This window comes from Peromyscus maniculatus, chromosome 16 (assembly GCF_049852395.1).
Source record: "Peromyscus maniculatus bairdii isolate BWxNUB_F1_BW_parent chromosome 16, HU_Pman_BW_mat_3.1, whole genome shotgun sequence".
Taxonomy (NCBI): Eukaryota; Metazoa; Chordata; class Mammalia; order Rodentia; family Cricetidae; genus Peromyscus; species Peromyscus maniculatus.
The window spans coordinates 52,133,934-52,161,034 of NC_134867.1; the positions used below are offsets into that span (position 1 = coordinate 52,133,934).

A 27,101-nucleotide genomic window follows, 5' to 3' on the forward strand; every position below is an offset into this window, starting at 1 on the left:
GTGTGTGAGAAAGTGCAAAATCAATACTGACTAGCCTGCATTTTTTTATAAAAAAAAAAAGTCAATATTACATAGAAAGTCAATACAATAAAGAAAATGATGGTAGAAAATTGACCTAGAATAATGGTTATCTTTGGAATTTAACACTTGATTTTTTTTTTATGTATTCTTTTCTACTTTTTTCAGGATTTGCATATTGTTCAAGATTTTTACAGTCAGGGAAAATGTATTTATTGGTTCAGTACAAATTAAAGTTACGCTTTGAGCAGCCTTTTCCTAGCAACAGTGGTTGGCACCATAGGCCATCTGACAGAGTCATTGGTGGTACCTTTCCTCACGTGTAATCTAGTATCCTGTAGCTGGATGACCAGTGGAAGAGGGGTACCCAGGGAACAGGTCCTGCTTAGCACCTCAGCGTTGCTCTGGGTGTAGCAAGAAGATTCCCAGGGGATCTGGAACCCAGCAGGGATCATGATCTTGAATAGGAACGGAAAGCCACTGGCTTCTGTGTGGAGACTCCATGTCAAAGATGCGCGCACATGGATCCCCCAGGGGCGATCCCAGGAAGTGGAAGGTGTGTGTCACAGACCAGATGGGCAATGATGGAAGCTCAGATCAGTGATGGTAGAGTAATTACTGAGAATGGAGCCAACAGGACTTGTCAATAGTTCAGTTGTAGAGAGAGAATTGTAGAGAGGAAAAAAAAAAAAGGGATGAAGCCACAGATGCTAGCCTGAACACCTGAGTGTTGCTGGCCCTGCGCTTTGTGCTGTTTGCAGAGGCTGTAGATGTGGGAGAGAGACTGGCAAGGACCAGGAATTAGGAGTCTGACTTAGTCACGTTGACTCTTAAACAGGCCTTGGATGTATGAACCTGGGATTCGGAAGAGTCAGGGCAGGAGGTACCCAGGAAACTATCAGCAGAGTGATGTTTCCTGTAACTCTGGTGATGCTATCTCTGAGATTCAGCATGGAGATAGGCTGGTCCTACGGTACCTTAGCACTCCGGAATGAGATGAGAGGGAAGACTTTGCTCAGCAGAGGGCGAAGCAACAGCCAGCAAGAAAGGAAAGGCGGGAGTGTGTGGAACTGCAGGAGCCAAGGAGAGCACACTGTAGCAGCTGAAGGAGGGAGAAAGGTGCAGAGAGCCAGCTACGTGCTTTGCAGTGATGAGGTCATTGATGACCTGGATAAACCATTTCAAAGAAGTAGGGGAGAGAAAAAAGGCTCACCCTTCCTCTTGCTCAGAAGAGAATGGAAACTCAAAACCCGACTAAATGCCATGGCATAGAGTAAGTGGCAAAGAAAATCTCATACGTCCAAAGAATAAAAGCTTATAGATTCCACTTTGACTCTTCAGTGGCCACATCATCTCCAGGGTCCTACGCTCAGGTCATGTTCCAGCGTGCTTGAAATAGATGTCTATATAAGCTCCAATTTTGCAGATACCTGTCTCTGTGACATGGTGGTGCCTGGTCACCATACCTGCCCTGCATCAGCCGCCTGCCTGCCAGGGCTGCTTTCTGAGATACTTCCGGGTGATACAGAAGACTATAAAGAGTGATGCAATGGATGTGATTGCCCCTTTGGGTGTTCCATCCCCTACACGCAAGGAATGCTGGAGCAAAAAAGGCCCCACATAACAGCCACAACTTATACATCATGTGGTCATGTGGGATGAACACTTATTCCATGGTGGAGACACCTAAGATACACAATGTACCTGGAGAACCATCGACTGTAAGAGTTCCAGGAAAATGCAAGTCCTAAGCCAACATTTCAGAACCTCTTCTCCTGCTGTGATGGATTCCAGTCTGTCTGTCTGTCTGTCCATTCTTCCTCCCCCCCACCCCCACTATCCCCTTCACTTCTAGATACTCAAAGCTTGGCTAGAGGATCCCGGAGAGGATCTCATCCTCTGGCTTTCTGTTACTCTAACAAATATCTGTGATAATTAACTGACATAGAGAAAAGCTTCACTTAGTTTCAAACCTTTATGGGTTTCAGCCCATGGTTGGTTGGTCCTGTTTCTTTGGATGAAGCAGCTTGATATGAGTGTTCAGAGCATGCGGCCAAGAGAAACTCCTTATCATATAGCCAGGGAGAAAGAGAGAGAGAGGTAAGGAAGGAGACAGGATCCTACAGTGTTGTGGGATTAGTTTAAGATGTGTTACATATGTTTATTCTGTGGAATATTTGTTTAATAATGCAAAGATGTATCACATTCTTTTTTTTTTTTTTTTTTTTTTTTGGTTTTTCGAGACAGGGTTTCTCTGTGTAGCTTCACACCTTTCCTGGAACTCACTTGGTAGCCCAGGCTGGCCTCAAACTCACAGAGATCCACCTGCCTCTGCCTTCTGAGTGCTGGGATTAAAGGCGTGTGCCACCACCGCCCAGCGTATCACATTCTTTTAGATTGCATGTGCTTAGCTCTGTAAAGCTGTGTTACTTTGCCTGTCTAAAACACCTGATTGGTCTAATAAATAGCTGAGCAGCCAATAGCTAGACAGGAGAGAGAATAAATAGAAAAAGAAGATCATGTGGTGGAATAAGAAAAGGAGGAGAGGAGGATGCCAGGGACCAGCCACACAGCCACTCAGCCAGCCCCGATGTAAGAAAAAAAGAGAGGTATGTAGAAAAGAGAAAGGTAAAAGCCCTGAGGTGAAAGGTAGATAATTTAAGTTAAGAAAAGCTGGCTAGAAACAAGCCAAACTAAGGTCGGGCATTCATAAGCAAGATTAAGTCTCCATGCATTTATTTGGGAGCTGGGTGGCAGGCCCCCAAAGAATTAAAATTAAAAAAAAACTACACTACAGTCTCCCTCAAGAGCATCCCCAGTGACCTAATAACTTCTCACTTTGCCCTACATCTTAATGTTTTCACCTCCCCCCAACAGTGCCAACCTGGGACCAACTCTTCAGCACACTGTCCCTATTGGTCATTACAGAGCCAAACCATAGCAAAGTGGATGCAGTGGGGGACAAGGCCGGAGAAAAAAAGAACATGGAAGGTGTGGGCTGTGCTGAGGGGGCACATAGCGGGAGAGCACCAGGAAACAGGGACTGGAACTCTCTAAAACAGAGCTTTTTTTTTTTTTTTTTTTTTTTTTTGGTTTTTTGAGACAGGGTTTCTCTGTGTAGCTTTGCGCCTTTCCTGGAACTCACTTGGTAGACCAGGCTAGCCTCGAACTCACAGAGATCCGCCTGGCTCTGCCTCCCGAGTGCTGGGATTAAAGGCGTGCGCCACCACCGCCCGGCTAAAACAGAGCTTTAAGGGGGAGGTTTTCTGCCCCGCATGTCCCAGGGGTGGTCTGTCTGCTTTCCTGGCCACACTGCCTCTGGAGTTGCTCTGCTCTCCTGGCTCTGAGAATCAAGACAGTTCCACAGCTTCCAGGACTTTCTGGCTCGCAAGACAAGTATACCACACAACTTCTAGGACTCTGGTTCCTAAAAGAAGCGTGTGGTATTTCTGACATTCTTGAAGAATTTTTGTTGTAAGTAGCAAAAGGTCAACAGTTGAAAGCTCTCTTGTAAAAAATGCCTGTGTTATAATGTCCAGTAGGGGGAAAAGGTCAGAGATGGCTAACATTTTAATTTCCCTTATAAACAAACAAGGAAATTACCCAGGGATTAACCACAGCCATAGCATTTCTAGGTTGTGGTGGTGTTTCCTGGGTTTTCTATTCTCTTGATCTTTTAGAGGGTACATTTTTTTTTATGTGAAATGGAACCATTAAAGATTTCTTGCACAATGTGATTCTCTTTATCCCCCTACCATCTATCTGCCTTGACAAACTGTATGCCAAGGGCAGCTCTTGCAAGTCTTAAGTGCTGGGTAGGCAGTCAAGCATGAGTGGGAACTGGGCTGTGAGGGTTAGAAAAATAAAAAGCTGGAGCTGCTTCTCAGACAGCTTCAGACTCAGAGATACTACTGCCCGGGACCCCCATGCCTGTCTGCCTGGCTCATCCATGTCTTACTCACAACAGCATGACAGGTGCGTGTACTGACTGATGTAGAAGAACGTCCTGGGGCCATTCTTCAGCAGGGTCATGAAAGTAGGACTTGAATGGAATTTCTCAGTCTATCTTCCAATAGCCCCATGAGGTAGACAAGAAGGATGCTCCTGCCTCTCAGTTATAAGAAAACTGACATCCAGTTTCAAAGCAGAGACAAACATTCTGACCCCTTTTATGTCAATGTGTAGCACGAATCTTGAATGGTCTTATTAATAAAAATAAACCTGAAGCCGGGTGTTGGGGTGAATGCTGGAAGATCAGAGAAGCAGAACAAGTCACAGCTTCCTCACCTCGCCAATTCCTCAGCTGATCCCATTTCCTCAGACTAGATGCCTCTGAGTCCTCATCCAGAATGAATCCCAGCTGAACTGTGCGGTTCAAAAGCCTAAAAGCTTAACCAGGCTCTATTTCCTGGTTTTCACGCCTTATATACCTTTCTGCTTTCTGCCATTACTTCCTGGGATTAAAGGCCTGAGTCACCATGCCTGGCTGTTTCCCATGTGGCTTTGAACCCACAGAGATCCGGATGGATCTCTGCCTCCCCAGTGATAGGATTAAAGGCGTGAGTGCCACCATTTTCTGGCCTCTATGTCTGTCTAGTGGCTGTTCTGTTCTCTGACCCCAGATAAATTTATTTATCTGGTGCATGCTTTATTGGGGAACACAATATCACCACATTTATGCTTATCAATGATGGGTTTCAAGCCTTTCTCATCCATCAACTCCATGTCGAAACCAAATTCTATATGGGAAAATATACACAGATTTCAAAAATCAAGTTGAACAGTTTGAGACAGAGATAAGAAGTAAAAATTGATTCCCCTGAAGGGGGAGTGAGGGGAAGACTCCTATTGTTTGCCAAGGCTTCAAAGATGGAGCCTATTGGTTCAATCCACACTCCACTAGAAGGAACCGAAAGAGTAAATCAAAGCTAGTAAAGTGTGGGGGCAAAGCAAGCGAAGACAGGGGGTGTCAGACAAGTTTGGTCTCAGTGCCCGACAACCGTCAACAGCCTTGGCAAAGTTCAGCATTGTCAAACATTGCAGAGGTAAAGAGGGTAAGGGCCAAGTGTGGTATGAACTTGGAACAAAAAGAGGCCAGTGTAAGGTGCTTGAGGTTGCTCAGTGGTTAAGAAAACTGGTTGCTCTTCTAGAAAACCCGGGTTTGATTCTCAGCACCAACTCGGTAGTTCACAACCATCTGTAACTCTAGTCCTGGGGGACCCAACACTTTCTCCTGACCTCCGCAGGCACCAGGCACACATGGAGAGCACAGACATATATGCAGGCAAAACATCCATACACATCAAATCAACTCAAATTTAAAAACCTTAAGGAGGTCAATGTGAGTTCTGGAAAGGTCTGGGATGGAAGGGCACTCTGCTTAAGGAAACTGATGCAGAGGAGCCTGTGGGCTTGGGAACCTTTGCCCTGTGTGTGTTTTCCTTTAAAAGGGAAGGGAAACAATTAGCCAGAAGGGTTAGTAGGCATTAGAAGAGTGTGTCCCAGCCAGGAAATGATAAAGAGGAAACTCAAGAAGAATACTGGTTGAGCTGCTTAATGGGAGTGGCAGGGGAAATGAGAGAGTGATAGCTGTAATTGTCATCTTGACACAGTCTAGAATCACCTTGGTAGAGTGTCTCAGCCAGGGATTATCTAAATCAGAGTGGCCAGTGAGCGTGTCTGTGTGGGGTTGTCCATTGAGTTCATTGGGATGGGAAGCGCTGCCTACTGTGAGTGGCGCCATTCTGTAGGCTTCTGTGTGAGAGTACAGAAAGTGAGCAGAGCACAAGCTTGCATTCCTTGGTCTTTGTTTCCTGACTACAGATATAATGTGACCAGTTGTCTCGAGCACCTGTCTCTGGGATTTCTCCACAGTGATGGACTGTAATGGAACTGGGAGCCATAGTAATTCCACCCCCACCCCACCTACAAGCTGCTCTGGGGTGGTGATCTATTATCACAGCAACAGAAACAAAACTAAGTATATGCAAATTTCTGTGCTTTCGGAACCACTTTATTGAAGAGAGAAAGCCCTTCCTCTGAGAGGGTGTGTGGCGATAAGAGAATAACCAGAGGCTTTGTTGAGGCAAAGTCCAGGGAGCTCAGCTGATGGCCACCACCTTATCTTAACTCAGAAGTGAGCACAACTGATGGAAGGCTAGTACAGAGGAGGAAACAGGCAGGTACTGAGGACCAAGCTTCTTCCATGTGTTGGGACATTGGATTTCTCTCCTTTGGTGACCATTGAAAATACCATGGATTTGGCAGCTTCAGCAAGGGAAATTTATTTCTCATTGTTCAGGATGATGGCAGCCTGAGAGCATGGAGCCAACACCATCAGCTTCCAGTGAGGGTCTCTTCCTGCCTTTTTCACTCTGACCTCTAATGATGTGGGTGAGGGTAGGTTTAAGGTGGAAACTCGAGCCGTTGGGCGCCATTTGTTGCTGGAGAATTTCTCTCCAGCTCCCACCAGTCCCGGAGCCCACTTATAAAATAAACACACAGACTCTTACATTATTTAAACTGCTTGACCATTAGCTCAGGCCTATCATTGTCTAGCTCTTACTCTTATATTCAGCCCATTTCTATTAATCTTTACTTTGCCACGTGGCTCGTGCCTTACCGGTACTTTACATCTTCCTTGTCCTGGCGGCGGCTCCAGGCGGGTCCCTCTTTCTCTCCTCCTTCCTCAATTCTCCTCTCTCCTTGTCCCACCTATACTTCCTGCCTGGTCACTGGCCAATCAGTGCTTTATTTATATAGGGCAATATCCACAGCAGGTATGTTTGTATATGAACCTCAAGAGCTGATCCCCATGCTATGATTTTGTGTATGTGTATCGTGGGCTTGTGTAGTTCAGTTGCATGCATGCATATTGAGTCTCATATGTGTGCTGAAACCCTTGGCTCTCCAAATTTCAAAATATCCGTTTCTTAACTCTCATGTTAACCTGGTGACTTCCTGACCTGTTTTCTTCCTATCTGTGCCTCTGTCTTCATAGCACTTGGCTTCTCAGCTCCTGCTAGTCCCCCGTCCTGAGTGTGAACTGCTGCTGTCGCCTAGACACCAGGGAGAGCTCGATGAGCTCTTCCGAGGCAACCTCGGGGGCTCCGAGGCCTGGAAGTGGAAGAAGGGCAAGAGCTAAGGGCAGCTTCACAGAAAGGGAAAAAAAAGTGACTGAGAACAGCTGAGCTAGGACGGCATCTCCATGGCTGTTGCTCTCAAGTTCTAACAAAGAAAGCAGCAGTGAACGAGGCATGCTAGCTCATGCTTGACATCTCAGCACTCAGAGACAGGAGGATGGCTATGACTTCAAGACCAACCGAGGCTAAGTAGTGAGTTTGTATCAGCCTGGGCTATAGGGTAAGACCTTGTCTCTAAAGAAAGGAAAAGAAAATGGGAAAGGAAGGTTGAAGGGATGGTTCAGCAGGTAAAGGCACTTGCCACCAACTCTGACAACCTGAGTTTGAGTTCTGAAACCCGTATGGTGAAAAGACAGAACTGATTCCTACAAGTTGCCCTCTGACTCCAACAAGTGTGCGTGTATAGAAACACACACACACACACACACACACACACACACACACACACACATGCACCATACACACATACTCACATACACATACAGACACACTCATACATATACACACCACACATACATATACTCACTCACACACAAGTAATTGATGGATTATAAAGAGAGGGAAAAGAAAAAGAAATCAGTGTTTTGGGGTGTATGTGGTGGGTGGAATCCATAAGGAAGCTATAAGACGCTACTCCACATCCAGAGGCCACAAGTGCAGGCCAGCATGACTACGGTGCAAGCTGGTACAGGGCTCTGAATCACCTTGATTCTTCATGGGTATCACCCAGAGAAGTAGGTGTTACTTCTGTCTGGCTGTGGAGCTATGTATGTCTTGAAAGCTTCCAAGGGATGCCAGTGAATGCTTGTGGTTGGGTGGCCCTGTGAGTATCCAAGCTCTGTAGGACAGACATGGACCTGGACTGTGAGAGAAGATGACGGCCGAGAACAGGGTGTGTCTAGTCGTCTAAATAAGATTAGAGGTGCTATTGCTGTAATGAAGCACCATGACCAAAGGAACCTGGGGAGGGAAAGGATTTATTTGGCTTCCATTTCCACATCACTGTTCATCATCAAAGGAAATCAGGACAGGAACTCAAGCAGGGCAGGAACCTGGAGTCAAGAGCTGATGCAAAAGTCATGAAGGAGCACTACGTAGTGGCTTGCTCCTCTTGGCTTGCTCAGCCTGCTTTCTTATAGAACCTAGACCCACCTGCCCAGGGATGGCACCACCGTTAAAAGGCTGGGCCCTCTCCCATCAATCACTGGTTAAAAAACGTCCCGTAGCCTTCCCTACAGCCTGATCGTCTGGGGGTATTTTTTAATTGAGGTTCCTTCCTCTCTGACTCTAGCTTGAGTCAAGTTGACATAAAACTAGACAGCACAGGAAAGGGGTCTTAATGGCAAGAGCTAAGTCAATCAGGAAGGATGGCTAGAGGCCAGGCATTGTGAGGCTGAAGCAGGACAAGTACCGTGAGTTTAAAGCCAGCCTGGGCTGCAGTGAGAGCCTCGGTCTCACCTTTCCCCTATCTGACGGAGAAGAATCGCTGGAGTTGGGATGAAGAAATCTCCAGGTACAGGATGCCAGCAAGAGCCCTTCCCTGGGAACCGAGCCTGGCAAACAACACACTTGGCTCTGACGTGGAAACTGGGAGAACATCTTAATGTTCACATTCTTCACCCCAGCTCTGGTTTATTTCTTTTTCTAGATGTCTCACAGTGCAGCTCGTTGACTTTAGCTGGCTTCTGCATTGAACCTCTATTATTTTGCTGAATAGTAACACTTCTGTTGGGGGAGAGTCAATCTGGGAGTATAAAGAGTGCATTATTTGCTGAGGAGCAACTTACGTACACTGGAAAAATACTGGCTACAAATACCCTGAACTTTAGACCACTTGGCTTTATGTGTCCAGATGGGAAGCTCTGCTTTTCAAAGCAATGACTTTACATGTGTAGGCATGTGTGTGTGTGTGTGTGTGTGTGTGTGTCCCGGGAGATCTGTGAGTGAATGCTGTGGTTCAAGCTGTAGACTGAGGATGGGAACCTCAAGGCATTCAGGAGCAGAGCCAGGTCTGCTGGGTGACGAGGATGGAGAGAATCCACAATGGTATCCTTGAGAAGATGTGGTCACACTGGGCACAGCATGATAGCCTTCCTACACCCGGAAGAGGAGTGGCCCAGAGAGCTGCTTAAGGTGGCTGAGACACCATCATGTGTGTAGGCTAGAGCAAAAGGCCAAGGGAAGGGAGGATTTGAATGAATCGAAGATGGTGGTATGTGGCTGTCCCTTCTCAGTCCTCCTCTCCTCCTCTGAGCCTGGGGCAAAACAAGAGAGAGAAGAGCTGGTATGGTGGCTTCCATAGTTCCAGTTGTTAGAGGCGGAGTCCAGAGGGTGGCTGGAGGGCGGCCGGGGAGACATGCTGAGAGCTTGTCCATGGAAGAGAGAAAAAGAAAAGAGAGAGAGAGAGAGAGAGAGAGAGAGAGAGAGAGAGAGAGAGAGAGAGAGAGAGAGGGAGAGAGAGAGAGAGAGAGAGAGAGAGAGAAGAGACATGGAAAGTTCAGGAATTGGAGCTTTCTCCCACTGGCTCCACTTTCTCCAGCATTGGAAGAGACTCTCAGGATAAAAGGGTCAGAGGGTTTGGAAGAAGAAATGAAAGTTCTTCCTGCTGCAGAGACAAACTATAGAAGGGGTTTTATTTGTTTGTTTGTTTTTTCTATTATCAACTTGATACAGTACAAATTCTTATCCTAATAGTGAAATGTTTCACTGAGGCTTGCCCAGTGATTGAGTAAAACCAAAACTTATTCTAAGCCACAGTCATCCTAGGGTCCCCCCTGCTATGTAGCCTCCCTGGTTCTGTGGGTTGCAGTCTGATTGTTCTTTGCTTTACATCTAATATCCACTTATGAGTGAGTACATACCATGGTTGTCTCTCTGAGTCTGGGTTACTTCACTCAGGATGATATTTTCTAGTTCCATCCATTTGCCTGCAAATTTCATGCTGTCGTTGTTTTTCTCTGCTGAGTAGTACTCCATTGTGCACATGCACCACATTTTCTTAATCCACTCTTCAGTTGATGGGCATCTAGGTTGTTTCCAGGTAGAAGGGGCTTTATAATGATAACACGATAGTTACTCAGCACCCATGACAATAAATTAATAGTCAAAGATCATTGAAGAGCTTTAAGAACATGGCTGAGATTAGTGACCTGGATTTGTCCTGAGGATTTCATTCAGCCTACGTGGTTCGTCTGGAGTCTTCTTCAGCTTGCTGAGATACATACGTTAAAGCAGAAAAACAGACAATGATCCAGCATTGTTTTTCAGCATTTCTTTGCCTTGGGTTTTTATGGGCAACTACAAAACACAGGGATGGGAGGGAGAGGAGGATATTGTTGAGACTGGTGTCTGGGGTCTGCAGAAGCTAGGTCAGCGGTGAATGAGAAATGGTGAATAGGGTAAGAAAGACACAGCTCACAAGAGAAAGGGGAGATGAAGAATGAGCGAAGGGCTGGGGAGATGGCTCGGGTGATGAGACCCTTGCCACACAAGCATGAGAACAAAAGTTTGGGTGTCCAGCACCCATGTAAATGCCAGGTAGATATGAAATTACAGGCCCACCTGTAATTTTTATACTGCAGAGGCAGAAGGAGGAGACCCGGGAGCAAACTGCCTAGCCATACTAGGCTCAGCAAGCACTGAGTTTAACTGAGAGATCCTGCCTCAAAGACTAGAATGGAGAGCAGTTGAAAAAGGCTCCTGACCCAGCCTCTGGCTCACCTGCTCACACCCATGAATCCCCTCACAGGTGAGCATGCATACATGTAAGCATGTACACCATATGTACAGTCAAATCAAGGAAGGAAGAAGGAAGAAGGAAGGAGGAAGGAAGGAAGGAAGGAAGGAAGGAAGGAAGGAAGGAAGGAAGGAAGGAAGGAAGGATAAAAGCATGATAGATGACAGAGAAAGATGTTAGTAAGTGGTGCTGTCCAGTTTTAAGATAGCCATAATAATTGCCATAATATATAAATTTTCTTTGTTTCTAAGAAATAAAGTAAATACTCATTTATGGCTAATTTTATACTTTTTTCAGGTAAAATAAGAAGCTGTCTATTTAAGCTTCCAAAAATAACAAAATTTAAATTCAAGATGATATCTAGGAAACCATGAATGATGTCACTGGAAATTCTTGATTGTATCACATCTGACACATATAGTTGTGACAGAAGTGCCCATATCAGGAAACATCATCTCACAATCCCTTCCTTGTGAAATATAGATGCTTCTGGATTTCCATAAATCACATGAGCTCACTCAGGTAGAGGCCTACTTTGTGCAACTCACGGTGTGAGGTATCACTGGGTACTAAGTGATACCTCAACAAGAAGGCAAGTGAATGACTGCACAGCCTTTGTAACAGAGGCTGTTTCTCTTACCCAAACATGCCTGGGAGCAGAAGCCCTTTGGTTTTTGTGGTGGCCCATGAAGGTTTCCTAGTTAGATCTGAGCTTGCTTTACACAGCAGGGCTACATTAGGGGATGGCTTGACCATGTGTATGGTCACCAGGTGTTTGGGATGGTCTGCACTTGGCTGCTAGGGGGAGGTCTTTTGCTTCACCCCTTGGCATTCCTTCAAAATCCCTTTAGTAGAAACAGAAGGGACCAGTGGGTTTTGACCAAGGCCCTCCCGAGGCTATATTGTGTTTTCTAACTGTCTCTCTCCTCTATATTTCTATCTACATAGTTCTCACTTCTCCCTCCTCAAGAGTACCCTGGGGGAAAAAGAGGGAGCAGGTCTCCCTCAGATTTTTTTTTTAAAGAAATATTAGTGCATATACAATGTGATATTTCAGAGATGCGACCCAAATCTAGGTGTGGAATTCATTTATATTTTGTACATATGTTCTAGGTGTAGCCTGAATGTGATTTCACACAATATTTTTCTATGCCTGTGTTTCCACTGGCCTATCACATGAAATGTGAAATTTTCCCCTTGTGGCATCATGCAGATGCTCAGTTTTGGATTTTGTCATTTGGGTTTAGAAATAGTCAATTTGGTAATAGTCATGGTAAGAGTAACAATGGTAAAATTTGTGGCCGAGGGTGGCGGAGAACTTGGTGGACTTAGTGACATTTTAAACAGTAGTTGGAGAAGGGAATGGTGTAAAGTTCAAAGGGCACATAGTATGACCTCCATCAGCTATCTGGTGCACCCAAGCACATAGTGTGACCTCCATCAGCTATCTGGTACACCCAAGCACATAGTGTGACCTCCATCAGCTATCTGGTACACCCAAGCACATAGTGTGACCTCCATCAGCTATCTGGTACACCTAAACACATAGTGTGACCTCCATCAGCTATCTGGTACACCCAAACACATAGTGTGACCTCCATCAGCTATCTGGTACACCCAAACACATAGTATGACCTCCATCAGCTATCTGGTACACCCAAGCACATAGTGTGACCTCCATCAGCTATCTGGTACACCCAAACACATAGTGTGACCTCCATCAGCTATCTGGCACTGTATCCAAGGCTAGCTTGAAAAATACATCAAGGCAAGAACGGCACTGGGAGAAAGCTTCAAAATCTAAAGTGAATAAAAATAAACATTTAACCTATAACAAAAAATAAATCATTTTCCTGTCACTAGAGCAAATGGTTTAAATTCAGACATATGGAAAGGTTTAACTTTCAATCCCTGACGCTAAGCCTACTTCTGGGAGAAACCCATTCATTACAGTAATGAAGTAATGAAACAATTGAAAAATAAATCTTGATTTTTATTTTTGTAGAGAATACAGAAAATGCCTGGAGGTACACCATCCTTTTGGTGCTCTCAGGTTAATCCAAACACCCATGTCTTTGCCCACGAGTTATAGGCAGGCTGTTGCATATAACTGGTTTCAGAGAGTGGATGGGATTTGTTGAATATTATCCTTCCAAGAGCATTTAGTATAGCGTTGGGTGAGTGGATGGGGAAGGCAGAAACAATCTAGGTTTTAGAGTAATGGAAGGACACTTCTCTGGAAAAATAATTAGTTCAAAATCCTTTCTGATTAGAATATTCAATAGAGCTAGCTGTCACTGAGAGCCAAAGGGAACAAAAATGAGTGTGTGTGGTGCCTACCCTTCCAGCTCTTCTACCTGAGGGCTCAAATTCACACAAGTGTTTTACATGGTCTCATCAAGCTTACTCCAGGACTTTCCAATTGATTTCCTGGAAAGCTAATAAATTGTAGCTTTCACTGGCTTTTTTTTTTCTTCTTAATTTTTCTTTCAGAACTGTGGAAGCTGTAAATTTTGCTTAAAATACATACCAGTACAGTGTCTTAACTCCCTGAAATAACTGCATGAGATTTTTAGTAGTCTCGTTCATTACAATTACTGACGTGGTATCCGTAGATGGACATTCTAGCAGAATCATCTTTCTGTTGGTTCTTAGAGGTCTGGAAACGGTGGCTCCATTAGATGTGGTTTGTAGCTCAACACACTCGGAAACAAGTGCTCGCTTTGTCTTGTTTCTCATTCTGTTTTTAATGATATTTACTTCTTCGTTTCTTTGTTTGTTTATGATGGGGCAGGGGCATGTGCCACAGCTTACCCCTGGAGACCAGAGGACAACTTGTGGGGGTCACTTCTCTCCTTTCGCCCTGTGGGATGAAATTCAGGACTTGGCTTCCAGGCAAGTCCCCTCACTGACTGAGCCATCTCGCCAGTTCCCACCACACTGTTTTTCAGAGATTTATTTTGATTTTATCATATATATATATATAATTATATTGATTATATAACAATAATTAGACATTTATAATATTAAACATATTAATATAGTACATATACACATTTGTGTATCTGAGCGTGTGTATGTGCATGTGAGTAGGGACTTTCAGAGGCCAGAAGAGGGCGCTGGATTTCCTGGCGCTGGAGTTACAGGCAGTTGTGAGCCGCCATGTGGGTGCTGTGAACCAAACTATAGTCCTCTGCAAGCAATAAGCACTCCTAACCACTGAGCCACCTCTCCAGCCCCTTGCTGACCCCCCTCTTCTCCTTTTTTTATGTCTATAGTCTGAGCTCTCTTCACTCATAGGGCTGACATCTCACACTTACCCAATCTACTGCTTCAGGAGCTCAAATATCTGAATCACCATTCAATTCCAGTGAACTGCATGTGTGGGTTTTTTTTCCTTTTGTTGGTGATTAAACACGGAACATTTAAGATACACAATTGATTTAACAGCTTTACAGGAAGCAGAAGGCATTCAGTCATGCTAAATTTTTGAATTATAAGCTCCATACTGATTTCAGGTATGTTTTTAAGATGTAGATGTGCCTTAAAATAAGGAAGTGTGATGGATGTGCAGTGATTTGGCAGAGACCCATTAGGTTGTTAAATGTATGAGAGACCCCTCCTTTCATGCAATGAAGGACGCCAGAATGGATTTGGATTATGTGCTCCGTAGTTTGCGATTTACAAAAAGCAGAACTGTAACACTGTCTCGATGAGATTGAAAATGAACATATCTTTAGATATTAACAGAGGGCAAGCTTAGGGTGAAGGCATGAAACAGTTATTATCTTTAGGTTAGAGTTATCATTTATAGATAAGCTGATGACTTCCTGTGCAAATGACTGCCGAGTCAGCAGCACACCTAGATTTAAGCTCTCTGTTAAAGACACCCAAAATTTTATCTGCAGATATGAGTCCCTCTTCGGGGTCATTAGACTTCAAAGAGTTAAAGTTCATGAAAAGAATCATTATTTTGGGGAAAAAAAAACAAGTAACAATTTTGGTTCAAAACAGCATGTTTAGTGGCTGTCTTTTTAAAAATCAGGTTAATGTGTAACAGTCTGAAAGTCACGTAGAGAGGGAAAGGCGTCAGGTACACATCTGAGCAGCTTCTACTCACACTCAGGTTTTCCTAGCAGTAGCTGATGGTAGCATGATCTAGGGACCATAAGGCCAGTGGCCTGTTGTCGGGATTAACAAGCTTCTAGAGCTTAGCAGACACTTGACCCTGCCCTTCCCTGTAAGCACCCACTGTCGACACTTACAAATGCTGCCCCCACACCACACAAGGGAACGGATCTCCCTCAGTTTTGTTTCTAATCTTGTTTTCAAATGGGGTTTAGCTATTTTTTTTTAATTCCCCATTTAATACTTTTAATTAACTCCACATGTTTGGAGCAGAGCATTGCTCCGATTTTGGAGTATTCTCTTTGTTAGAAGTTAGATGCCTCATGAATAGAAGTTGTCTACTCTAAACGGATGCATTGCTTTAAAGCTCAAAATGCTTTGGGAAGAGATGAAACCAAATATAAAAACCCCATTCTCCAGGCACACTCTCCCACGTTAATATTGGTGCCATCAATTATTTCTTCCCTAGAGCATCTTTTGAACACCGGCTGGGACAAAGGAGAACATTAACATTGTTCACTTATCTCTTCTTCCCTGGTTTGCACAGGACTTTCCCAATTCCTCCCCTGAAAGTCCCATATCTGGGAACCCCCTGTCCCCGGGACAGTCAGGCGATCTACCTGTGACTCGTCAGTTTGCTAGACTATCATGTTTTACAGTGTCACGGTGGGATACGTATTTGATTTTCCCAATATCAAAAGCACTTTGTTTAACCTGTTATCTTATACATAAAATGCCCTTCGGTTGCCCCCAAGCCCCCGGCTCCCATTAGGTCGGTCATCACATGGTTCCTCGTAAGAGCACAGGCTTTTCTGCCCTCCTGTGCTCTTCGTTGCTGTGTTACTATATTCTTCCTGTCACAGCTCCCCTACAAGCTGTTCTGATTCACACCTCCTTCCCACAGAAGATTCTGGAATATTCTTTTCAGCAGGAAGCACTCTTCTATCTCCCTCAACATCCGTTGACTGACCTTTGCTTGAAGCTGGCTTGTCTTTGCTCCTCCCTCTTGCTGAGGGCCACCCCAGCTAGTCTGGACTCCTGAAATTAGGAAAAATTAAAGCAACAAGGAGAACGTTCCCCTCTTGCCAGGTAGTTACGTGTAAGAACGGACTCGATGTTTGGGAGCTTAAGTGTCTGCCTCTTACCTGGAAGTTTGATTTAGTTGGATTGAAGCTTAATTTCTGAAATTATTTTATGTTCCCAAAATTCTCCCAACTAAGAATTAGTTAATAAGTGACCAAAATAGAAGCTATGAAAAAAAAATATAGCAGGAAATAGAATTATACAACCTGGATTCATTCCTGAAATTTCTCTGTGGTTTGGCTTCAGCAAATTATGACTTGAGTTGCAGCTTAAACAATATATTTAGACTTAGTTTTAAGCGTGGGAGCCTCGTGTGTAAACATCACTGAATACCATTCTCTTAATGAATGGGGGACACTATTTTCTTTCTTCGTTTCCTCTGGTAATCCTGTGTCTTCTGGGAAGGCTTACGCTTGCATTTTACTCACCCTAAAAAGTCAAAGGCATTCACTCATGGATATTTTAACTGAACCACAAAATTCTCACTATTGACTCTCAGACCACATTGCTAGAGGCTACACCATGTCGAACCTAATTGCCCACAGTGGGAAGGCCCAGAAGACAGGCCCTTCACTAATCCTATAAGACACAAAATGGCGAGAGGGGCACCAGCACATCCGAAGAGCTTTGCTGTGGCCCTTTTCCTTGTGCCAGACCTTAGAGTTGGCATTGCCGCTGCCCAGTTGGATGAACTGAATGTGGTGGGTTTTAGTTTAGCGGGGAGCCAGGCGGCAACACTGAATCCCATAGGCAAGGTGAGCATAGGTATTGTAACAGGCAGCTTAGGCAAAGCAATGTCCATAACGGCCTGACAGAGTGGTCAGCACAGGCAAGCTCTGATTTTTATGGTGGCGTGACTTGTAGAGATTTCCGGTACTGGCTAATCAGTCATGGTGTTTCCAGACACGGAGTAGGTCAGAAGCCTGCTCCTTCGGTTTGATCTGTATAAGCAGAAAATTTCTCAAACAAATGAAAGTCTGCATTGGATCGCGGCCGAAGGGAATCTCGGCCTGTGAACCCATTTCCAGGCTGGAGCCAGCTTGCAGACCCAGAACCTTGTGAATGAAGGAGTGGTCGGGTCCTCCTGAGGAAGGACCTTTGTAAAGTATCTGAGAGTCTACTGTTAGCCTTTCTTTCTCCGTCCCCTCGGCAGAAGGACCTACACTGTCTTACAAGGGTAACTGTATCCTGGGGGAAAGGAAACAAATCTAGGCCTTGGAGCATGAGTGTAACTCCAGAACTGGGGAGGCAGAGACAGGCGGATCCCTGTGGTTCGCTGGCCAGCCAGCCTAGCCTGCTTGGCAAACTCTACGCCAAGTCCCCGAGAGACTCTGTTTCAAAAAACAAGGTGAACGGTACCTGAGGAAAGACACCCTTGATGTTGTCCTCTGACCACCCCCCCACGCGCACACATACATGATATACACATGTACACACACTCTCTGCAATAAATCAGCCACACTTTACATAGCCTACCTAAACTGGCTAGACAGACAGACAGTTCTACCAGTTTCCTGTGAAAGAAATGAACAGCTTTTTGCAGAAAGAATGACCCGTGAAGCTGGGGCTCCCTGAAGTATTTTTGAAATGATAATCATATTAAACGTGGAGCCTTACGAAGAAACCACTGTGTGCTCGCGTGGCGGATGCAGAGCTCAGTAGAGGTAAAGATGCTGAGCTCCAGGGCAGCTTAAAAAATGGCAGGGTTTCCTTGCATTGAGGCTCTTCTTACCCTCTCCCCTCCCTGGGAGTGAAATTATTCAGATTGAACATTTCCTCTCTTTGTGGAAGTGAAAAACCTACATTCACAGAACCAGAGATTTGCAGGATGTCTGGGTGGCTGTGCAGCCGAGGGCCATGGGGATGAATAGTGACCAAGGAGTCGCTGTGAAATGTGTTAACGGAAGTCAGCCCTCAACATCCATGTTTCTTTTTTCTCCCAAAAGCTCACTGAAATCTCCTCAAGACAGATGTTAAATAAATACTCCATGATGTATTTGGTGCCTCACTTTTTCACTGCTGATATGTCAAAGCTTTTTTTCCTTGACTGAGGTGGAGAGCTGGAGGGGGCCTCCAGGAGAAGGAAATGACTTTCCTTTCTGTAACGTTTGTGGGCAATGGAGTGGAGTTTTCCATATGATGCCTGAATAAGAGCAGTGTTTATACAGAAGCCTGCTGAAAATCAAACCAAGTCCTCACCATCAAATACACAGCCGGATACAGACGCAGATGCATAATGCTAGCTCCCTAAATATGTTTTTGTTGAAGAGCCATCACAGGCGACCTGATATCCTCCGTGTCTCTTTGCCAAATATATTTTACTTACCGTGCATGTATGTGTGGTGTATGTATATGTATGTTCATGTGGAGGGTGTGCACGTGCATGTGCACATGCGTGTGGGGGTCAGAGGTCAACACTGGTTGTCTCTCTCAATTGTTCTCTACCTTACTCTTTGAGGCAGGGTCTCTCTGTGAACCTGGAACTCATCAATTTGGCTAGGATGTCCAGGAAATGAGTTTCTGGGGTCCCCCTGTCTCCCTTTCTTGTCCCCCAGCACTGTGGTTACAGGTACATGCCACCATGCTTAGATTTTTATGTGGGTTCTAGTGATCTGAACTCAGGTCCTCTGCTTGGATAGCAGACATTTTACCAAATGGGCCACCTCCGCCAGTCCGGGGAAACTCACCGTTTAACACCACACCCAGCTGAATCTTATTTAAGGGGAATTCACTATGTTCGCCAGCATGGTTCCCTCTCATCACTTGGCCGCAGAGGCTAACTTGCCTCACATCACTGATCTAGCTAGAGATGCTCTTGCACACTAACTCATAAAAGATGGTTCTTCTAAAGTATGTCTGCTGAGAAAATGGCTATCAAGTTTCATGACTTCCTCCATGTTATCATGTGTAGACTCAGCAAAAAAAACTTCCTATCTGTCACAGCCATGTCCCCTTTCCTTATTTAAACGAGTCTTTGATCTTTGCAGTCTTTTCTTACCCGCGGCTCTCCTCCACTGCTGTGCTACAAGACCCTGATTTTAATACTATAGCTGTAGCATTTCTATGCATTCAGAAGCATGCATGCACGGCTTTAGTTGCCTTGGACTTTGGGCTTTGCCTCTGGCTAAATTGCTCTGATTGTCCCACTGATCGGAGGTTCCCTTAGAAGCCAGGCGGTGATGGCGCATGCCTTTAATCGCAGCACTCAGGAGGCAGAGCCAGGCGGATCTCTGTGAGTTTGAGGCCAAGCCTGGTCTACAGAGCGAGATCCAGGAAAGGCACCAAAGCTACACAGAGAAACCCTGTCTCGAAAAACCAAAAAAAAAAAAAAGAAGAAGAAGAAGAAGAAGAAGAAGAAGAAGAAGAAGAAGAAGAAGAAGAAGAAGAAGAAGAAGAAGAAGAAGAACAGACTACACCTGTCTTTACTAGTTCTGCCATTATCTACCTTGACAATCCATCAGTGCTCCAATGTTGGGGATTTTTGAGGCATTTTAGAAGTCTGCCATGGGACCACAAAGACTGGAGAATTATTGAAAGTTCCCAAGCCAGCTACCCTGCCATACATACATAGTGGGAACAAGAAACCCTGTCTCAAACATCTGAGCTTGTTCTCAGATCTTGACACGTGTGCCTTGGGATTTGATCACAGACATTCACACACATAAGTAGATGTGTACATGCATTCTTGCGTGCATTCACGCACACCACACATGATCACATACCAGAGAGAGAGAGAGAGAGAGAGAGAGAGAGAGAGAGAGAGAGAGAGAGATTGATTTTTCCTTTAAGAGCCTTCATTCCTGTGAAGTGTGAAAACGAGAGGAACCTGCAGAGAATCTGAGGGAGGATTCCTTACTGGAAACCTCAATCTTCGACTCTACATCTGAAGGAATAAACCCCATGCTAAGTCAGTTTGCCAACGATTAGTCTATCTAGAAAATAAATACAAGATGACAACATCGTAATTCATGAATACTGTAGCTGTCTGCTTTTGCTTTTGTTCTATACACACCTGCAGCCCGCATAACCATGAAATCTAGCCCAGATTTGGGCAGCACCCTCTAGAGCTCCTTTTAATGGCATTTAAAGAGCTCCCATCTTCTCCCGAGTGCTCCTGAATGAGCCCATGGAAGCCAGGAATTGGTATAAAGTAGAGGCTGAACTTGTCTTAAAAGCTCCACTCATTTCGTAAACATTATTTATGTATTGCAGGCAGGGCCTGGGAAGACATGCCAACCTGACACATAATATCTGAATTGAGTGGCTGGAGCCTTCACTTTGACAAATTGTTCCTAATCTATCTGTCAAAACGCCACTGAAAACAATCCAGTTTATTAAAAACTGCTTGATATATGTAGTTTTTCTAAGAACACATCCACTGTCCTGGGGAGATGGACTCCTCAGTCAGACACCCAGCCCCACTCACTTGGGAATCCCCTGGGCCTGGCACACATAAGACATTCACTGCATAATTGGATTAAATGGTGGGTGAAGTTAATGTCTATCCCAGTGAGGAGACCAGGAAATACAAGCTCTTAAAACATTTCTTCATTCTCCATAGCCTCACTCCCAGGTCCCAGATGGTTGGTTGGTTGGTTGGTTAGCTAGTTAGTTAGTTATTAGCTAGTTAGTTAGTTTTAAAGTGATTGAAACTCACAAGGTTTCCATCACGAGAAGAATCAGCCAGCCAAAGACGTCAAATTAAACACTGAGACTGAATTTTTAAGGGGAACTATAGAGCATGTTTCTGGAAGGCTCTGTGTGAGCACAAACGTGTGTCTGCATGACAGAGCCTAAGCACACAGCAAAGGGGATTAATAACCAATTCTGACACAGTTTATCATCTCCGTGAATGAAAACTTCAAGCAGTTGCCAGATGTTCTTATCCCAAAGAGTATGGTCATCTGAATTCCCTAGCCAACTCCATTCCCACCTCATCCAGTGAGGGTCTACTGTGAATTCTGTAGCTGCTGGGTTTCCTTGTTTACATAAGGGTGATGCGGGCATAGACTGTCCAGAAGTAGAAATTCCTCCTATGGAAAAAATACTAATAACAGTGAATATCTACAACAATGACAATAACAAAAGATGGGAAAAGGGAATATTCCTTAATTTCTATTTATTTGTAGTTTTGGGTTATTTATTTTAGTCATAACCTTTGTAGGAAAAGCAGGATGACTTTTAGGTGGAGTGTGTGTGACTAAGGTTTGAACCTGAAACCTTGTGTATATCCAACTTCATTAACGACTGGGAAAATTCAAATTTAAATAACACCATTTTATACCCCTCTAAGTAGATATAAATGAAGCATTACGGTATCACGTGTTAGCTATGACATACGATGCCTAAGAACTTGGACATACTCTGCATGGATGGTAAACCAGTAGAGTCTGTCTTGAAAAGGGTGGTGTTCAGCATGTGCTTGTTGAGCAATCCAGCCCTTCCATCCAGGCAAATGCATTGTGGGATCTCCTGCCTGTGACTCCAGAGGGCACAGGTGATGTGGGTTACATTGCAGAAACCCTGAAAACAATCTGAAGATCCCAGAGATAAGAGTATGTTCAGCCATGTCATTGGGATAGAGTCTGCCAACTATAGTTAGGGACACTCATCATTGTGAAAACAGAGAGTGTGTGCCCATCCTAAGACAGCCACAATGTTTCTAGCAGACATGATTGTGTGGGACCACTGTCCTGTATGTGGTTCATCACAGACAGAAATGTCATTATTCAGTGTGACTGTGAATATATCACAATTTCTCTAATGAGTTATAATTCACCCACACAAGCAGTCACACCACATAATTAACAAAATGGCATGAAGGCTACTCACAAACAGATCACCAAGCAAGGAAAAGCAAGTGTGTGTACGTGAAATTATCCTGTCAGCTCAGGATAAAATTAGATCAGTGAGAACTTCTACCACATTGGCTCCTGTGTAGGCCCCTCATGTTAGCAAGAGTTCTAGCCTCTAAATTCTCTCTTGTTTACATCTGTGAGGAGCAGGGAAATGCCTGTTTTCCAGGTGAGGTCTCATTGACCTTAACTGATCTGGCTTGGACAATTTGACTGTCCATGAACCAATCACTACAATTAGATGGATCAATCATAACAAATGGCATAGTGTACTTATAAACTTCATCACACATGGGCTGAGATCAGAGCAAGGAAAGGGAAAGTGCTAGTTTATTCCAGGGCCATAAAGAGGATAGCTGGAGGCTGGGCATCTGTAACTGCAAAGAATGTCATCCCACCCACTGGGAGAACATTGTTACTTGTTTTATGGCCTCCAAAGGAAATGAAGCTGTTCAAAGGACAGATACAAGAAAGTGTTGCTATGTGCAGAGAGTAGAACACTAAGTCCTAAATGAGATGTCTTCACCAGACCACTCCCCTTAGGGGTCAAGAAACTATGAGAAGAGGAGGCAGAAAGGTTCTAAGAGCCAGAGGAGATGGATGGCACCCAGGAAACAGTGTCTTCCAGACACAACAGGACTGACGTACATACATATGAACTCACAGGGACTGTGTTAGCATGTATAGGGCCTGCACGTGTCCTAGCAATATGGGGTCCTACCAATGAGAGGGGAGTAGACACAAGCCCCCATGCCTAACCAAGAAACTATCTCCAGTTGACATGTACTTGTAAAGGAAAAAGAATTAGTTTTCTCCATTGAAGTCTCACTGGGTATACAAACCACACTTAAGGCCAGGCCCCATACTCAGCTTTAGGTGGCCAACACAAAATGAATTCAGCGGTATTTTTTGGAGATTTTTGTCTCATGTTGCTTTGTTTGGGTATTTTTTTTTAACTTTACTGATCTTTTGCTTGTGTATTATGGTTTCTGATTTTATGTTTCATGGGATGTGTGTGTGTGTGTGTGTGTGTGTGTGTGTGTGTTTGTCTATTCTGTATATATGTGTTGTCTGTGCTTTTTTAAATTTCTTATCCTGCTTGTTTATTTGTTTATTTATTTACCTGTTTGTTTTCTAAGGAAAGAAAATGAAAGTGTGGTGTTGCATGGATGGGTGAGTGGAGAACATCTGGGATGAGATGAGGGAAGAAAAACTGTGATCAGATATATTATATGAAAAAATATTTTCAATAAAAAATAATGACCAAACAAACAAACAAAAAAGAAAATGTTTCTTTGATGCAGGAGACCCAGAGTCCCAACATGCCTTAGCAGCATTCTTAGATCTGTAGGGGCAGAGGAGACATTTGTGGATGGCACCCCAAGATGGCAGGCCTAGGGAGAAGCAAGACTCTAATTCAAACAGAAAGTCTTTGGAGCTTTATGTCCTCAAATCTTGTATCCCCTCAAAAGCACTGTCTTTGTCTACGTGGTATTGGCTTAAAAAGTATTTTCTAGAAACTTCGCGGGATATTGAGAGACTTTTGTTGTTGGTTGTTCGTTTGGTTGGTTGTTTAATTGACGTTATCACCATCACACACTCTCCTGAAGCCTTGCCATTTCTGATAGGTCATTCTGTGAGCACCCAGCCTTGCTGTGCTTCTTTATGAAGTCCATGTGTTTTACTCATGGAGGTAACAAATCCATGGGCAGGGCTGTCAAATGAGTGACATCTGACGGGAAATGTGCATGCTTGAGGACCTTGCGCTTTCCTGTGAATTATCTAAGTAGAACTGGTCCCTTTCAAGAGCATGCATTGGAAAATGTTTCTAGCTAGCCACATAACAATCCTTTTCATTTTGTCCTACATATAAAAAGCAGCGTGGGTTCCTTCCCTGGGCAGTTTTGTTAGCGTTCTTTCTGGAATATCTAGATTTGATCCTGCAGCTGTTGAAAGCCACACAGGCTTTCAACTCATGTCTGAATGTCACCTAAAATCAAAGGTGAGCGAGCTTATTTTAGACACTGGAGTTAAAAGGACATGGTGCTATGTTGGACTTCACATTTCCTCTTTATAAAACTAACCCTGACATTTTATTTATTTTTGTACATGAACTCACATCACCTGGTTTTGCCTTTGTAACTTACTTTAAACACAGCCCTGCTTGCCTCCCAGAGTATATATAAGCTTAGCCCTTGTGCTTTGGCCAAAAGCAATAAAATGAGACCTGTTTTGCCATGATTCAACTAAGAGTGGTCAGCATTTTCTTGGCATATATATAACATGGATGGTTATTGTATAGCATTTCCCTAACCTTCCTTCCAAAGTGTAGTGAAGGATCGTTTTTGTTGTTCCATCAAATTCTATTTGTATTTAATGCCGTGAGCACACTCCATTAGTGGATTTTGCACTTAAGGCCAGATAATCAAATATTCTTAATGTTTTTTTTTTTAATCCCATATTGAATTTACAGAGCAACCGATGAGGTTCCCAGGTGTTCAGCTATAAATAAGCCCTGCTGCTTGTAAATGCCCCTCCCCCACTCGCCCTGTATTCCTATCAGGCCAAAAATACCAGTGTGCTGGTTTACCTCGTATTGAATTTCCTGACTGTAGAGTGTTGCTGTTCTTTTGAAAAAAAGCAAATGCATGTATACGTTCCTCCATTTCTCATGAAGAAATTATTATTGACCCTAAAGAGCTCTGTTCCTGTCTTCTATGTGTCTTTCAGGAGGGTAATTTTTTGGAAGATGTCTCCTCGGGGATGATTTCCATTCTCGATAGTTTGTGACCAGACTTTGCTGTCACTGGACAAAACGGGTTTTTTTTTTTTTTTTTTTTTTTTTTAATATTGTACTTCAGATCATTTTGTGAAACTTCTGCACTTGCCTGTTGTTTGTAAAGATATTTCTCTTGGAAGTCAGGCTTGGTGAGTGAACCCCGTAATTCCAGCATTTGGGAAGTGGAGGCAAGAGGGTCAGTTCAAGGTCATTCTCAGTTTCGTGGTGAATTGAGCCAGCTGGGCTACCAGACCCTTTCTCATAAAACCCTCCCTCTTAAAAAAAAATACTTATGTTAGGATTGAGGCTAGATTGGTGGTAGAGCATTAGCCACGCCCCATACACGAGGCCCCGGGTTCCTTAAGGTAAACAAATTCTGTTGTACTGTCTAAGTGTTCGGTCTTGTTGCCTGCTCGTGGTGGTAACTGGCCTGTGCATTCCCTTCCAATTGTTGTATAGTGGTCATCTATTTTTTTATTTCTCTGTATTTAAAGTGTTTTATAAGGCTATAAAACACAGTGGTAGATATTGGTGGAGCACAGTGTGAGATATTGAATCTCTTCTTGCCTTTTGAAAACACATATTATCTCAAATATCTGTAGAATAATCGCTATAATGATTCATTGGAAATTGGGCTCCAGCACACTGTGTGTAGGATTCTTGCATCTTATTTAAATCAAACAAGCGTCTTACTTTTCTTTCTTCCTACTAGCTTTGGTGAAGAGGCTTCTGTTACCTTCATCAAGCCAATTAGATGGCTTCTTTTTAAACTGCAGTTTGGAAATCTTTAAAATAAACCATATTTCAGCACTTATATTTGGGGTTCAGTTCTGATCATTAAATTTCAGCTTAGAAAACTGTTCTTGCTGACATCTTCCCATTGGTCCCCAAAGATACTTTTCAATACTCTTCATTTTTATATCTTTTCCATGTCTGGGGTGCATTCCTTGAATAATTCTCTTTTCGTGTTTGGTTTTAAAGCTACATTTTCCAAAAGCAAGTCTATGTAGGTTTACAATTTGCAAAGAAGCAGCTTTTAATTTTAACTATCTAGATTATGCATTCTTACTGATATATGTATACACGTACACATGGTTTTTTTCTACCCTAACTAAAACTAAACATTTAGTTCATTTCTTTGCTTTCTCCAATTTAAATATGAAACATCACCAATTACTTGAGTCACAAACAAAATGGCTTTGTTTTGGCTCCCCACATATGAAATAAAATTAATCTACCCATTCTTCATTTTTAATGATGTGAGCTAGGATTTCATCTTTGAGTGGGACTAAATATTGTAATTAAGATTTTACTGGATGGTTTATTTTCAAAGGCTTTACAAGTTTGCACTTTTTTAGACTGTTCCAGTAATTGTCATCCTTTGCCCCACCCCCTGCTTTTCATGACATTACTCAGCAAGTGCTTTTTCACTCTTCCGTTTGTTCTTTGATCCTTCCGTCAGTCACCTAGAATAATTTGTAGCATGTTCATAAAGACATGGAGTTGGAGGGCCAGAGAAATGGCTCAGTGCTTAAGTGGCTGCTCTTCTGGAAGATCCAGGTTCAATTAGCCACACCCACATTGTTTGTTCAGAACCTCTGTTGACTCCAGTTTAAAGAAGTATGATGCCCTCTTCTGGCCTCTTCAGGCACTGCACACACATAGTGCACATACATATACCTAGGCAAAACACCCATATGCGTTAGATAAAAATATTAAAGAGAGAGAGACACACACACAATTGGTAAGTTTCTAAGCACATTTGTTTTTCTTTTAAAAACTGACAACACTGACTTCACTTGGAAAAAAGACATACTGAAACTTAAAACACTGAGGTGTCTAAGCTTTTCAAACACAGTGAAGAAAAAAAATTCAAATCTTCCAGGGGTAAGCTGGAAGAGTCCACCTTCCAACTGCCTCACAGAGATGGGAGTTGAGAAGAGTTTGTAGATAGAGACATGGAGAGAAATTCAAGGAGACATTGGCCATGGTCTTGGAAGCTGGATCATAGGGATGCTGAAACTGAGACGGACTGACATCTTACTCCACCTCTGCTTCCAGCTTACGGCCTCTGCGTTCATCTTTCCTCCATTAGGGGAAAGTATTTCCTGATTCATAGAAAATTGTTGGAATCCTTTGCCTTCATAACTATTAAAAGTTCATGTCTTGAATTTTTTGAGCCAAGAAAAAAGTCAAAGATAAGTGGGCATTAGTAGCTTTTCAATACAACATCCTATAAGATCTGTGGATTCGTACTTGTTTGTTTATTTATTTATTTACTTACTTATTTATTTATGTGGTGTTCTACCTGCATGTGTCCCTGCAGGCCAGAGAGGGCACCAATTCTCATTATAGATGGT

At 43.6% G+C, this 27,101-nt stretch overlaps 1 protein-coding gene across 9 annotated transcripts in view; it reads left to right on the forward strand.

Annotated features, from left to right (window-relative positions):
• The window catches only part of Plekhg1 (pleckstrin homology and RhoGEF domain containing G1), a 208,653-nt gene that overhangs the window by 31,375 nt on the left and 150,177 nt on the right, over nt 1–27,101 (forward strand). The gene's annotated exons all lie outside the window — the stretch shown is intronic.